This window comes from Cygnus olor, chromosome 9, assembly GCF_009769625.2.
Source record: "Cygnus olor isolate bCygOlo1 chromosome 9, bCygOlo1.pri.v2, whole genome shotgun sequence".
NCBI lineage: Eukaryota > Metazoa > Chordata > Aves > Anseriformes > Anatidae > Cygnus > Cygnus olor.
In genome coordinates, this window is record NC_049177.1 from 7,651,812 (window position 1) to 7,665,515 (window position 13,704).

The 13,704-nt window shown below is 40.2% G+C and overlaps 1 protein-coding gene across 11 annotated transcripts in view; it reads left to right on the forward strand.

The window, feature by feature from the left end:
• Positions 1–13,704, forward strand: part of PIK3CB (phosphatidylinositol-4,5-bisphosphate 3-kinase catalytic subunit beta) — a 129,165-nt gene that overhangs the window by 69,765 nt on the left and 45,696 nt on the right. For 9 of the 11 annotated variants that reach the window (XM_040566639.1, XM_040566637.1, XM_040566638.1 and 6 more), the window contains one exon: positions 16–135. The gene's annotated coding sequence lies outside the window, so the exon portion shown is untranslated. Of the gene's footprint in view, positions 1–15; positions 136–5,929; positions 5,948–10,664; positions 10,684–13,704 lie in introns of those variants that run through there. The other 2 variants (XM_040566646.1, XM_040566647.1) reach the window with 2 other exon arrangements.

The window sequence follows — 13,704 nt, forward strand, 5'->3', positions numbered from 1 at the left end:
TGTTTTTCTTTTTAGGTCACATTTAGGTCATCTTGTAGAACCTTCCAAGAAAACAAGGGAAATAGTAGGAAAACAATGTTTAATAGAAGTAACTTCACTACACGGTTGGACTGAAACAGGAACGGGTTCCCTGAAGTAAGTATTACAGTTAATTTTTTGTCTTGTGAAGTCAGTAGTCTAGTTATTGGGCTATTATTGTATTTAACTTTGAAGTTGCATTAAAAAAATGAATGACTCCATACTCACTTCAACCAGTTGTTAATGGTCACTCTTTTGGACTCTTACTGAAGCACCTGCCGTCTTGGTAGCAATTGTATCTTATGAAATTTAGATAGGCTTTATTTCTATTTTTCTCTAGGATCCTGTCTATTCTGGGTATGGTTTTGAGCAGGAAGTGGCCTACTGCAGAGGCTGTTGCATATAAACCCAGAGCTGCTGGCAAATATTAAAGCCCTGCCTGCATCTCCAACAATTTGAAAACTGGTTTTGGCTGTAACTTTCCACTTGTAGCGCTCTGTGTGTGGCTTTGATATTTTAGAGTATTTCATGTTTAATGTAATTTTTATTTTCCTTTTTGATAGATTGTTCAGTGGGAGTAAACATGCTCCATCTTTTGTGAAGCTGTATTTTTCTCTCTATATAGTATAATATATATATAGTATAGTATAATATGTATATATTTTTCAAATATAAAGGAGGCACAGGAGAATTTACTAGGTTTGCAGTGTTTACACTAAAAATTTCTGGTAGACACCAATGTTTAGAATTAGGTTAAAGAATCAAATATTTCCTTTCTCAGTTAGCCCTTAATAGCCGTGCTGTTTTCTCTGCTGGCTTTTTCTGCCAAGTAAATTTGAATTCTAATTTGCAAAGTGATACAGATTGAATGTAAAGGAGATAGAGTCCTTCCACCCTAGAACAGCCTGTAACCTGGTGATCTGAACATAATGAAAAGGAAAAACAGGGTCTGGGGGTCTGTGTCCTCTCCAGTGGTGTTTGTCCATCTCCACTGGTGTCTGCTGCCCCCCACCTTGGTGTCTTCATCCCGTCACTGACTAATGAATACATAAAGATCTGAGAGGGGAGTCGTCTCCCTTGCAACCCACCTACCCACCACCAAAACAAAAAACAACAACCAGAACACTAGAACGAGTATTTATGTACTTTACTCCAGGGAAGGGAAAGTCATATATGTACCAGTGCGATATAGGAGCCTCCACGCACACCAGTGATACGAGTCTACCATTGTCACTATCACTGGATAACTGTTTTAAGCCAGACTGGTTGTTTATAGCTGCATCCTCCCTCCTTCTTCTGGACAGTAATTTATCTTCATGTCTCCCATTCTGCTGTTACAAGTGTCAATGCAGTGAAATGGATTGTGAATCCAATTGAAGTTATAACTAACCTGGCAGAACAGATGTTTTTAGTCTTTATCAGTTTTTAGACAGGGTCTGTATCGGTACAACACGAACACGTAAGACTGTCCAAGGAAAGGAATGAATAGCTGGGACTGGGAGGAAGAATGGGTCTAGTTGTCACTGGCAATGTTTTCCTGTATTGCAGTTCCATCATCCATCAACCCAGCAAAAGTCTTCAATTTATGAATCTCAGATGTATGTTTTTCTTCAGTGTCCCATTAACTTCCAGCTCAATTTTGTCTCATTTATGGTATAAGAAGCTTAGCTAACCTACCTCTGGGACTGCGAATTGCACGTTTCGGTACCAGAAACCTAAAAATTTAGATAACTGACAAAGCATAACTCTTAATTACTGTGTGCTTCAGTTGCTTGAAATGTGAATGTAATATTTTTTCTATCAACTTATTTGCATCAGGTGGGGGATGTTTAAACATCATTGTACAGGTTAGAAATGGGGAAAAATCTGCATAATGTTTTGTCTGTTTTTTTGGGAGGGATGGGGTTTACTCATGCTATGTGATATGTGAATGTGGTTTTGCAAAAGTCATTGGAAGTGCACTTGAATGCATAGTTAGGAAGGAAAAAAAATTAGCTATTAGAACTGAAAGGGAGTGGAAAATTATTTTGGTTTTCAACAAGTGTATTTTGGCATCTTGCTTTTATTGCCAAAAGGAAATGACTCCTCACAGCTTCTTAGAAAAGGGATGTGTATTGGGGTAGAAAAGTGTCTGTGAACCTAGTCAGACAAGCTAAAGGCTTCCTACTTGATATTTTTTCCAAAGTGGTTTTAATTGCCAGAATAACACATCTGTACTGATAACTTTAAAGTTTCAAATAAACAAGCATTTAAAGAGTTTGATGTGCGTGTTAGTTCCCTTCCTCTGAGTACTTGAACTTGGAGCGAATGCTACAAGGCTGTCAGCACCTGAACATGTGTGTGTTACTGATCCCAGACCATACGTGGTCAGTAAATATATTCTCAGAAGGTTCTTGTAGCACCTGATACATGAAGTCTGACCTCTGCAGTTTTCAGAAACTGTTCTCAGTCCCCTGACTTTTACTAACTTACTAGATGATGTACCGTAAATACAGGCAGCTGTGACGCTGTCCCAATAAAATAATACCTGTTTGCTGCTTACGTACTTATTTTGACAAGCTAATCACTGGCTCCAGTAATCAAGTTACCAAAACAGCTTGGCAATAAAGCTGAAACCAAGCTCTCCAAACAAATTAGATGCAAAAAGGTCCACGGGAGGCAGCTTGAGGCACTGTAAGCCGTTGTATCTGGGGTTGTGCAAGCCACGACACTAGCTCTTGCGTTCGACCCCAGCTCGTGCGTTAGGTGGCCAGGGAACTTGTGACTCCCTCGGAGCCTCCCCGCAAGGCGCTCAGCGGCTCGGCTCCCTCAGCGGGCCGCGGCCGCCCCTCGGGCCGTGCCCGCGCGCGGGGCTGCGCTGCGCCCTGGCGGCGGCCGAGCGGAGCGGGGCCTGCTGCCGGCAGGGCGGGAGGAGGCGGGCGGCCGCCCCTCGCTGCTCGGCGCCGCGGGGCCCCGCAGGGACCGGGGGGCTGGGAGCGGCCCGGGGAGCCCACCGCAGGCCTGCAGCTGCCGAGGGGACGGGCGGCCGAGGCGGGTGGCGCGCCTGCGGGCCGAGCTTGGAGAGGGCGAGGGGGGAAAAGATCGCGCTGCGGTTTTGCGCCGCCTGAAAGAGGATTGCAGGGGCACGGGCAGGCTCCTGAGAGGCGGGGAGAAAGGCAGAATGCAACTGACAGAACGCGCAGGTTCCCCAAAAGAAATCCCAGTTGAATAGGAGGAAAAATTTTGACTGTGAGGGCGGAGCAGGTTGCCCGGAGAGACTGGGGGGCCTCCGTCCTTGGAGACTTTGAAAAGTAGCTGTGCTTTAAGTTGGGTGTTGCAACAAGCTTGGGACACGGTGACTCCCAGCGGTCCCTTCCAACCTAAATTATTCTGTGATTCTTCAACAATCTTAATTATTTTTGGTCCTTATGGCCAGGACTATTTTCAGCTTTATTCCGTTAACTTCATGACAAAAATATTGATTGCATGCAATTTTGATGTTTATTCTTTTCTACCAACTGCCATTATATTTCCAGTTGCCTTTATGAATGTCACGAGAGGTACATAAAATATATCCAGCTGTTTGCATTAGACACGAATTGCTGTATTTCTTTCAATGCCTGTTCAGCCCTGAACAGTCCTGTTAATATAACAAATGTTATATTTGTTATGGCTGTGTTATGGCTGTGAAGAGCCAGCTCTGAATCTGTGCAGTGGGTGACAATGAAGCTGGTACTGCAAGAGAACCCGCATCTTGATGCAAATTAGGAATTCAGACCAGATTGATCTCTGGAACAAAAAGACCCCACCAGGAAAAATGTCTAGTCTGATTTTTTTTTTTTTTCGTTCCCTTGCAGAGCATCTTTCTAACTTGTAGAATCCATGGCATCGCTATATTTGAATCCTAGGCCTAGTCTGCTTATGTGATAGCTTTGTGTTTCAATGTGTGCCCTCCTTTTCAGAGGAAATTTCACTCCTAATTAATTTCCCACTGTTTTTAATTCTTTTACTTTTTTAACCCCTCTTTCTGATGCATACAACTTGTCTGCTGGAGAATAGCCCTCTTTCCTAGAGGTTTTGATTGAAAGATCAGAAATAATTGAGAAGTGAATCTTCTAATCCCTGTGTGAAGAGGTATCTATATATAGGAAAACCTCAATTTCTGGTCTTTTTTATAGAAGGAAGTCATCTAGCTCATAATTTAGAGATGTAACATTTTAATAGCTAAAGGAAACAATTGGCTGCTGGTGAAATTTGAAGGTCTAGGTCCATTTATACAATTCGAGATGAAATATTAACCATTTATATATTTAAATGCCTTTTAAGTGGAATGTTTACTTTTCCTTTCCTCCTTGTTTACAGTGGAAAAAGTAATTATCCTGCATGATAGAACAGGCAAGAAAACACAAGGGAGCAGAATTAGTACTGATTTTAGTATTTGCTACTTTTTGCTAGAATAGGAAGAATAATCTTGTACAATTCCTGTATAGCAATAGAACATGAGGGTAAGAAGGGGGGAGGCTACAGGTTGCTTTGTAGAATAAATCAATAAAATCAAAACCCCAGATTTTAATGCATCTCTTCAGATTTACAACAGACACATTACGTAGTCTTTTGAAATAAGAACAAAAAAAAAAACAAACTTATTTTATGTTCAGGTATGCAACCCAAGAAACGTTTTGGTCTCACCTGTGTTAAAATGACATCTCTTTTTCTGTGTTAAGCTTCAACTTTTTCTCCTCCTTCTCCCTTCAGTCTGACTGCCCAGTCCTACTTTTTCTCTTGTACCAGTTCCATTCACCTTTTTTTGTTACGCTTTATTTTTCATTTTGTATATATATTTATATATATACACACACACAGGTGGTGTGTATGACTTTAGTTTGGAAGTATTTATATTTCAAAAATACATATTTTTATATTATGTATATAAATTCATGTATGTATATGTGCATATATAGGGCTATATGCAATATAGATATTATAAAACAGAGAACCAACAGGCAGTTCTGAATAATTCAAAGACATTTAAGCAGAATTCAACATATTCTAACACTTTGTGCTAACCTTTCCCTGGTACATAAAATACCTACAGTGTTCTGGATTACCAAAAGCAAATTATCTAGGTTTGGAACTAACCAGGTCTAATCTGCCAAATCTGTAGTCTCGCTTTACTGAGCTGGACTATGCTGGGGCAGAATGCATTGGTCTTCACATCAGGTCCCACTCTGCCTACCACTTTTTTTGAAAGCTCCTGAAATCTCTGAAGAGAGCTGTTTACTAATTTTCCCGAAGGTGAACACCCACGTATGTTCTCACCAGCATAGAACACCGGATTATCCAACTCCCTGACTCAGTTAGTCAAGGTATCACGTTACCTGCTATTTATATGATGCTGCTTTCCTTATCAGCTGCTTTCTTCCACTTCTTTATATTCTCTCCATTCTTGACCATTCAGAACTGGATTCCATTGCACTGAAAGAGGAAGGATGTTTTCTTATAGTGGTCCCAGCTTCAGTGTGATCCAGTGATCAAATGCACCTGCAGACAATTTCAGACAGTAGCATTTAAAGGTGAAATAAGTTCTTCTCTCTGCAACTCACTTTAGCTGTACAATACAACAAGATGGTCAGAAGCTCATTATGTATATATACACACACATCTAAAATTTTATAGATACGTATCTAAAATATCTATATACCAATTTCAAGATAAAACAAAGGATAGTCATGAATTAGCTGAGAGAAACAACTTTGTTACTTTTGTACTCATTATGAATATTGTACTCCCTGTGAATTGTCTGAAGTCGAAATCAAAAGCCTGGGACTGAAGTTTTATTCAGTTGTCTGGTTCATTATGAATAACCTTTGGAGGGAGCAGGAACAAAGCTTATTTACCTGAGCATAAAGGAGTAATTTCTTCTTATCTTCATTTGTTCCTGCCGGTTCTGGTAAGTCTCCAGGTCTGGAATACCATTTTAATAATGCCATTCTCTACCTGGACACTTGTTTTGCAGGAAAAAGTTTCTGACGATGATAATCTTATTTACATGCTATTTTAAAAATTATGCTGTCGTTGAATTGTAGAATAATTTCCATAAGAAGGGACAACCAGGGGTCATCTAGAATAACCACCTGCTCAAATCAGGTTGCTGAAAATTAAATTATATTTTAATTTGAAATCAGTTAACGTTCGCATTTTTGTCTTGTCTCTAAATCCTGCTGAAGTCAATTGCAAATTCAAGCACTCAGCATTTTTTTTAAAGTGGGCCCACTTTCGTTTAGAGGCGTTGGTATCATAATAAAAACTCTGTTTGTGGTGGTTTTAAAACCCTGGCTCCAATTTTTAAAATGTAATATATGCTGCCGTGGGTACAGCAAAGGAATTCTGATACAGAAATAAAGTTACACAAGATGAACAGATAAAATAATTCGTGGCTGTGGAAAAAAGACACAGTAATTTTCTTTTTTTATTGATGGAAAATTATCTATATTTCATGAGGAGAATGAGAGAATCGAGACTTGAATAGTTAAGAGACTACTCTTGCTACCAGTCTGAGCACTGTGAGGGAAAGACATTTAAATAAGGCCTTTTATGTTTTTTATGTGTAGATATTTTCAGAAAACGAAATGATATTTTTATTCTGATTTCTGGAGGAATCCTGACTAAATGGGCACTTAATTTTCCACTCCATAGGGCCAGCTTTGAAATAAACTGCTGGGAAATATTTATAGTAACACATGCTCTTTAAAAGTAACTTCTCAGGCTACACTGTAGATATCTTAAATTCTTAAAGTCTTTGCTATTATAGATAAACAACCATGACATTCCTGGAGTGGAAAAATCTTAGCTTTGCTAATTTAGGCAATTGTATTTACAATCAAGTTGTTTGTATTTTATTTTTAAATTTGTAAGCGGTTTGGACTATTCAGTTTCAGAAGGCCGGAATGGTATGACATAATATATGGAATAAACTTTAATTTTTTATTGTGTGACTTACTGCTTTCCCCAGAGCAGCTGTGGCTGCCCCATCCCCAGCTGTGCCCAAGGCCAGGCTGGATGGGGCTTTGGGCAGCCTGGGCTGGTGGGAGGGGGCCCTGCCCAGGGCAGGGGGCTGGAGCCAGGGGGTCTTTGAGGTCCCGTCCACCCCAAACCATTCTACGATCATCTGTGATGATTCTAATTGTCAGTGCATCAGATCCCATCTTTAAAAGAGGGCTCCTAGTAATCTGGTGTGAACTGTGAGTTCTAGCGAACAGAAAATAGTCATTAGCTCATGCACTGCTTAGCACAGGTGCTTTCCCCTGTCCCGTTAAACCTCTAAACAAACAGGCTGCAGTTTCGTTTCGCCTAGTTTCATCTCTGTGGCTACTGCTGAAGGTAGCAGCGCTGTTCTCATGCCGTCCTTGCTTCAGCTGTAGTGCCCGAATGCCACAGGGTGAGTCAGGTTGTTCCCTGATTCGATGGAAAACAAATGGTGTTTGTCCGCATAGCTGTTGTGTTGTGTGGCCAGGGAGGTGGGCGACAGGGTAGGAAGGCTCTCCTGACTGTACACTGCTCTCCCAGCGAGCTACGCGTTACGTGGGATTGCACGCAGGAAACAAAGGGGCTCGGGAGAGCAAAGAGGTGTCTGAGGTGATCTGTTACAGTCAGTGCAAATACAGTGGAAATCAGCGAAGTGGGAGTCCCGTGCAACTGTCTGAAACTGGTGCTGGTCTCTCAGCTGCAGAACAGACAGCTTGGGCCCACCAGCTCTGCTGTGGCTGCAGCTGTGAGTTTGTTACCATTTCAGTAGAAGAGGATGTCGTTCTCCAGAGCCACAAACAGGCACACTGACCTCCTGTGTGTATTTGACTTCACCCGAGTCTCCATAAGAAACCTGAATTCTTTCAAATATAAAGGAGGAGTTTCGCCTTTGATTTTTTTTTAAATGCTTCGTAAGTTTCATAGGACATAAGCCTTCCTGCATGTTCTTACTCTTTTTACATCCTTGCTGGTAGATTCTTTTCCCTTATTTGTTCTCAAATGTTTCCTCCATAGCGTGTTTATCTTTTTATAGTACTGGATGTTTGCGTAGTTAGAAAAATGATTACAAAGATTATATTGTGTAAGCGCTTAGTGTTTCTTCTGCTTAGACTACGTGATATGCTGCTGCTGTTTCCTAGAAAATTACTGTGGTCAGATTGTCATCTAGTCTGTTTGGGACAGTAAAGTATTGTTTCAACACTGTTCTTGTGTGTCTGGATGGGGTGGCCCTTTTTCAACTGCTTTCACTACTGCAAGCCTTTTTTTTTTTTTTTTTAGCCCCTTGACTGCCACGTGGTAGAGCAAGCAGTAGATAAAAGGCAGTATTGATGACAGTGATGGTCATCTTGGAATGTGGTGCACAGCAGTTGCAATAACTTTATATAAAGCAAAAAGCTGGATGAGCAGAGCGCTCTTAGATTTTACATAATTAAAATAAGCTAGTTTCTGCTTTGCCCCTTGTCTGTGTAAATATTAATATTCGTAGTGAAAAGAAAAAAAAAAGGCTGTGTTCAGGAGTTTATGGTTTTTGTAGCTTAGCAAATGTAAATGACTTTTAACCTGAGAAGCTGTGTGTATTTGTGCTCTTAAAATGTGCCTGTGGTTGAAATAGTAGATGAAGCAATAAGTAAATGAAAGTTTCTTCATATGGAAACCACCCTCCTCATACACAAGGGATTTCTCTCCCCCAAACCCTCCCTTGGCTTGGTGCTAGGAGGCAGCCCTGGGGGGTGGCTGCTATGAGATATAACTGAAGGTGTCAGAATTTTCCTCCAACGTTGTGTTACGTGGGTTTTTATATTTACCAGCTTCCTCGCAGATTCTTTCACTTGTCTTTTACTAGTTTCTTTTTATGCTTCAGGATAATTGGTCAAATGTGTTAGATTTTACTTTGGTGTTCTTTTAATTTGAAATAACAGAAAAATACACCTCAAAGGATGGGTCTTAGAGGATTAGTAGTGAGGTCACAAGTAATAAAAGAGAGTTTCTAACTTAATGGCATAGCGTGACATTTCAGAACTTGTGCTTTTTTCAGTACGTCAGTTTTAGAAGAACCTACCTGACACGGATTAATGTTGGTTGTTGCTTATGATCCATGTGAATTTGTGGGTACTTCTGAATGTCTAGGTCTTTAGCTCATATGACAAAGTATTTTAAAGGGAAATAAAACTAGTTTTATTATCTAATGGATGAAACAAAAACTAGAATTTTCTCTTGTCTCCTATCTTATCAATTCTTTTTCTTTTCCATATCTATAAGTCAACATAGTTTTTCTTTCTTCAGAAGACAACTAACTGATGCTGATGTTGATCCAGTTGTGTTGGATGAACGCCAAGAACTTTCGGAATTATTTAGAACATAAAACATTGTTTTCTCTGAGATACAATTGAGGAATGAGGAGGTATGGAGAAATTCAAAGAGGTGACAATAGAAAGAGGAGAAAATATAAAAGCATGTAAAACCATTCACTTGTTTTTAATTTTAGCTTATCTTTCAGAACTGGAAGTGATTCTAAATTTCTTCTGCTAAGTGAGTAGCTATAATTTTCCTGGGTAATGATATGGGTCTGTTCTCTGCTATCTTTGTTGAACTTCTGCATGGATTGCATATTAAAGTAGTAGGTTGAATTTCAGCTTTAGTATTCATTCAGGTCATGCCTGCACTTGTCCAGCAGTCTTGAACATACCCAAGGATGGAGATTCCACAACCTCTCTGGGCAGCCTGCTTTAGTATTTGATGACACTCATCAAAAAAAAAAAAAAAAAATGTTCTGCAGGGCCTTTCTAGACATTCCCTGGGTACATTTTACAAGTTCATTGCATTGTTACTCCATTTCTAACCTTTTGCAGTGCCTCCTGACAGATCCTCTTGAGTGTGCTAGGACTCTAGTTCAGCTCTTCGGTTCAGGATAGCCTTGTGAATTCTCCACCCCCTTGCTAAACTCACTCTGCCCCTCATATCTTCTTGGATGGCACTTGGTTTCATGTCAGATATTTGCACCTCCTGGTTCTAATTCCTTTGCATGAGCAAGGTAACTACGTGACACAGGTACAACTCAGTTTACCATCACTTACTGCAGTGGTGTGAAACCTTTGCAGCTGGGTGGTTTTGGGCTCTCTGAAGTACTCGCCAGGGAATTGAGTTTGCTGCAAGCTGATCTCGCCTACCTTCTCAAACCCTACTGATCCTTCTAGTCTAAACGCTAAGTCTTGTAATGCGTGAGGAAGTTCTAAATGTGTGGGTTTTGTTGCCTGATACTGTGAAACGTCCCAGTGGTTCTGCTGGTGCCTGACATTTGCTGACAGCTTTGTCTGCATTTTATTTAAAAAGACCCCTTTTTGTACCTGTATTGTACCCAGGCATGCATGGTTTTAGTTCCATGTTTTGCTTAGGGGAAAAAAAACATGTGGCTAGCAATTTACAGAAAGATATGTAGCTTATTTTTGACTGTCATCTTTCCCGAAGCCCTCTTAGGAATCAGTGAAGAAGCAGCCTGCTTGTGGTAACCATTTATTATTTTTTTTCCTTTCCAAGTTGTTAGATGATGAGAGATGCTTTTGTTGGGGAGTGTGGGGGTGGACCTGCAAGGTCTACAAGGTCTCTTGGCTTCTGGAATAAGACTTAGCACTTAAAGCCATTTCTTCTGTCTGCCTAGACATGGTAAGTCCTTTGAAAACAAAGAAGCAACAGCAAAGAACCCTGTGCCTGGGAACACATAGCTGTTCTGGTTAGCTGCTCAGAGCTTGTGGTCTGTTGTCTTTGCCTCCTTGAACTGTCTGATTATCTTGTGATCAAGGTCATAGTGCAGAGAAAGGCCAAAAAATTAAGTTCTGTAACTTTCACATTGATTTCACAGAAGAAATTCTCACACTCCGCAGGAATTCAAGATTAAGGTATTTAGAATTCTGTTATTGAGTATTCATTTAGTGTAGGCATTTAGTACTTTGTTTTTTATTTGGGAATTCTTCTCACTGCTGAAAGCAACTGAAGTGTTATTTGGTGCATGGCTTAAGTCTGGGCTGCCCCAGAAGGGTGGTCCCAGTGAAGTGTTCCCACCAGCATGGGCAGCAGGGAGGGCGCAGCCGTTCCCCTTCAGCCTGGCGTTGTGTTGACCATACCATGCTGTGCATGTGTCAGGAAAACCATCTTATGGCATGGTGTGGAGGCTTATCCTACAAGCTTTCAGCATCTAGGTTAGTTGTTCTGCTTCAGTCTTAATGCTTGATACATGTACCAGATGTACATACTTACAGATGGAAAAATTGCAGGCAGTTGTCTTGGTTTGATAACCCCGGTTGTAGGGCCTCTTGTTTGCGGACATTAAATACGTAAATACAAAGATAACACTTAAATTTTGTTTCTCTTATTGTTCTGGAGATGACCTACTAAACTGTGTTCCGTTTCTTTCCATTAGCCTAAGCAGCTCTTTCTTATGGTATAGTAAAATATAGACTGAGCAGTTCTGAGCTTTATCTTTGCATAAACATATATTTAAATCTGAAATGTGTAACTCAAAGTTCAGAGCAAATTTACAGTTTGCATGCTGTCTGTGCTACGTACCTGTGACATAAGAAAAACATTTAGTATTGAGCTCTGCCCCTGTTGAATTAAAGCAATCATTGATTTAGATATTTGTTGCCAAGATTAAGTACCATTTTAATTACTTCCTTCTTTTGTATAAGAAGTTGTTTTTACAGCGACTGTAGACAGAAATAGCTATGAGGTTAAAGCCTGAAATAGCTTCTTAGTATTAGTTTGATTGTTGATTTTTTTTTTTCCCCTTAGCTGGAAGTTGTTTAAGATGTCCCTTGTGTTATTGCTCCCAACGCAGATGGCTTTCTGCCTTTGTTTCGGTTACCGGATGGGATATTGTTGGTTCGGCACCAGTGCCACAGTGTGTTCTGCAGCTCGGTCCGTGACTCATGCTCACAGCCACCTCGGGCTGGCAGTCAGCGCTGTTCTCCGCATAAATACTTGCTCTCTCTTCACCCCCGTGATGTCAGCTCCTGGTGGAAACTGAGTGCTGACTGTGAAAGGCACTAACCTGTTTCATTGAGGAAGGAAATATTAAGTAAGTGCCTGAAAGCAAGAATAGCTTCCCAGCATGCTCAGATCGGTGTAACGATGGCTCTTCCCTTTTTGGCTGAAAATGTAGAGAGACATCAGAAACTTCTTAAATTCTGTGTTGAAAGTCAGTAATTGTAAGCAGATACCTTAGAAGAACTTTCTAACTCTGCTTTGTGCTGTCTAGGTTAGAGGTACATAGTGGCGTTTTTAAGTCCTGCTTCTTTGAATTTTCAACCTGCATTGGTGTACCAACCTTGCAACCATCGCAGATGTCGTAGGAAAACCTCCAGAAGAGGATTCCGATCTATATCTTACGCTGAGTTAAAATAGAAATTACAGGTGAAATAACTACATAGAACAGATTAATGTTGTTTCTCGTTGCTTCTGCTCCAGTTAAACTAGTACTTTATAGTAAGTTATATGTTCTATAAGTCAGCTTTACCATGATGACTGCGGAAAGCAGCTGCCAGCAGGCTGTGATTACCCAAGTATGAGTGCAAGTATGAAAAAGCTTTAGTTTTAGATCATTCCAGTGAATTTTCTGTGACTGCTATTGTCAGTTGCAACAAAACTGAAGCAAAGATATGGACAGAAGAAGTTGAATAATAATACCCCATTTAAGGAGTAGCTCACTGAAGATAAACTAATTGGTAATAAGGAACTACACATTTCCTAAGACTTTGGGGGTAGGTTCTATGTTGTTTTTTTTTTTTTTATAGTGTTATGTGTTGCATGACGGGGTTAAGTTTTATTTCTTTCCTTTAGCCAACTTAAAGAAATCACTCACCAAGATAAATCCATGGATGAGTGAAGGGATGGTTTTGTAAAAATCTAGTAATTAAGATAAGGTATTTTCATGCCTGACTTGTTTTTGTCACCAGGTCTACCTGCTCCCCCTCACCCCCAATCCTTTTTGTTTTGATTCCATCTAAATTATTTATTATTATTATTTTTTGGAAATAAGAACCTAATGATAATAAACTATTGTTTGATGATGATGATAATAAAAGCTCCCTAGTTGTTGCATCTGTTAAGTAAAAATGTTTACTTATGTATTTCTGTTTTCTGGAAGTTAAAAGTTTTTTTCCTGTTTGTTTTTACTAAAAAATGTACTGTAATCTTATCTAGTACAAGCAAAGTATTGAGATCCATATCTTTAGCATAGTAACAAGATGTGTTGGTCGCATTCATGTTCATGTACGTCTCCACAGCTTCAGGAAGGCTGAACAGAAAGGCTTTCAAATGGGTCTTGTTACTCAGTGTGTTTACTTGGCAGGTCGAGGTGAGACTTACGTGCGGTGTCTCATATCTAACCAGCTTTTAACAGGCAAGCCGAGAGCACAGGCGCAGCAACAAATGGCTGCTTTCAGTAGTTAGCTGGGCACCATGTGGGGTTTAGACTTGCTATTCCGTTGGTGACTGATGAGCTTTAGGAGGTTTCAGTTCCTTCTAACCAGTACAGTCTCTGTCTGTCCTGGAGGTTTTCATCTCCTAAAATTTTCCAAATGTCAAAACGAACCGTTTTATATTTTTCCAGAATCTGACGGGATAGAAACCAGTTCTAAGAATGATGCAAAGATATGGACTGGGAATATTTTGGAGTGGTGGTTTTAA